This window comes from Nuphar pumila, chromosome 17, assembly GCF_984573655.1.
Source record: "Nuphar pumila chromosome 17, dmNupPumi1.hap1.1, whole genome shotgun sequence".
NCBI lineage: Eukaryota > Viridiplantae > Streptophyta > Magnoliopsida > Nymphaeales > Nymphaeaceae > Nuphar > Nuphar pumila.
This window is the reverse complement of record NC_143265.1, coordinates 43,514,957-43,517,493: the sequence shown is the minus strand read 5'-3', so window position 1 is coordinate 43,517,493 and position 2,537 is coordinate 43,514,957.

Sequence of the window (2,537 nt, the reverse complement as noted above, 5' to 3'; positions counted from 1 at the left end):
GTGAGCTATGGATCTACTGTAGAGAGCCTGCCAAAATTTCATGTTCCAGATCTTGAAATCCATAGAGGGATGACAATGTGAACTATGGACCTGCTGTAGAAAGCCTACCGGAATTTCCTGTTCCAGATCGTGAAATCCTATCACGATTGGCATTTGACCGAGGGATGATGATGTGTATCTGATAACAGTGAAACATCTACTGAAATCCAGTGATCTCAGCCATGATTTTATTGTTTCTGAGCTAGGTGAACATATTTTGATGCTCAGGCAGAGTACGATGAATTTTAATCTCTGAATCCGGTGGTATTTCGGTAAGTGATCTGAAGAATGGAGTTCAAACAAGGAATGCTCTGTCATTACTATCGTAAGAGAGTGAAAACTAATAGAGAATGTTGTGAAGCACTGTCATGAAATCTGAGATTCGTGATATCTGAAATTTGAGGTTGAATCCATTGGAATCCTTGCAATTTCCGACAGATCACCACAGAAGCCATTGATCTTGTTGTTACATGGTTGTATATAAATCTTTTTGTTGAAATGCAAAATCAAGATCTGAGTTACATTCAAATCTGAGTTAGGATGTAATTCCACAGGGATTTATTGATTTCCTACTTTTCTGATCATTGATTTGGGTCACTAATATGATATAATCATCAGAGCAATCAGGCTGTAACTGTTACTGTATTTTTTTTCAGGTGAACTTTACCATTTCCGGTGGCCGTGTGTCTTTGTTGAACTTCACTGTTCACTGTGTACTGTTTACTGAAATTCAATCGTCTGGACACAATTTACTGTTTGATCTGCGGCAATAGTGTGTTAATTTTCAATAAAATTGATCAATGATATTTACTGAAATGTTTTAGCTGAAATTCACTGCATTTTTCTGTTAAACTTCATTGTTGGAAGTATGTTGATCTTTGATTGTTAGTTGGATTTCCATAGAATGTTGCGGTTATTAAGATTCACTGAGATTTATGTGTGTTTTACTAAGTGTCTCACTGATTTTTACTAAGTGTTTTGATTGAATAATAGTGATTAAGTTAGTTGTTAGTGGTTTTTGTAATTAGATTACTTAGTTAATTAGCAGTTAGTATTACTTAGTTAAGAATATGTTGATTAGTTAGTTTTTGATATTACAATTAGTCTTAAAATTTCTTAATGAATTGTCATTTCAGTATTAACATTTAGTATAATTTGCTTAGTTTTTGTTGTTTTCTCGTGTACTGGTCGTGTTTCTTTTAACTTGTGCAGGATTGCATAAGAGTGGAGCTAAAGCGCATTTGTGACACGAAGTACATAAAGATAGAAGATTTTTTTTCTTTCATTTTAGAATTTAGGCATTTAATTGGGTTTGTAAATATCGCTTTTTACGCCCTCTGCGAAGGGTATTCATTTGTTGTAATAGTTAGTTGTTTTTACTTTTCTCGTATATTTTACATTTCATAATACAACAATAAAGAATAGTTTAGATTTGTTTGTTTGAATACAAAATATTCTCGTTCCCTGAGTTCGACCCGGTCTCATCCACTAGTGAGAACCGATTTTTATTATTTGATGTCTGATTTTCACATGTTTTACATATAAAAAATCTTTTCAAAATTATAACGATTTAAAAGAAGACATTACATTCGTTCTTTATATTTTCAGTTGTTTATTCCTCCCTACGGAGTAACAACGCAATTGTCACAAATTCTGTGATGACTCTATCCCTAGTAATGGGAAGTCATTTTCAAAACTATTAACATGATTTTTTCTCTGGTCAATTATTTCTTCCAATTTTTTTTGTCAGTCTAAACCACCTCTTTTTATTCCTCAAGACAGCGTTGATATTTCATCATGGTTCAGACAAGGACTGGAAAGGAGACGGTTCCACAGTAAGGCAACAATGAAGTAGAGGAATTGAACTCCATGAGATCATCTAGGCAGTAGGACCAAGAAGCAGAAAGCGATGTTAATCCGGCCACATACAAGTTGTTTCAGAGGGTGATGGCCAAAATGATATCTGAACAGGCTGAGGGAAACCCAGAGAAAGTATCTTTCAGAAGCAAAACCAAGGGAAAAGTCAGCAAAAAGCAAGTTCAGTACAATAGCACTTCAGAATCAGCAGAGGAAGACTCGAGGGAAGAGCAACCGACATATTTTCACAACCCCTTGTATCAGCCCAAGAAAATCAATGAGGGGCACGAGTCATCAAGCAAAACCAAATTCCAGCCTCCAGCAGAAGATCCGATGTACGAACAGCTGAGAGAAGTAGCTCGTGCAGTTAAAGACTTACAAGCTCAGGACAAAGACAAAAAGACCTACATCAGTGCAGACTTTTCTGACGGCTTAGAAGGGGATGACAACTGGGAGGATCTTCCTCGCAAATTCATAAAATTTGATGGGACTGACAACCCTAAAGGCTCATCTGGCCACATTTTTCGCAGAGTGCAACCAGTTCAAAAAAACAACAGGGCTTTATTTCTATGCTTCCCGCATAGTCTAGAGGGAATTGCAGCAAGATGGTATGCCGACCATATCAACCCGATTGAACTGCG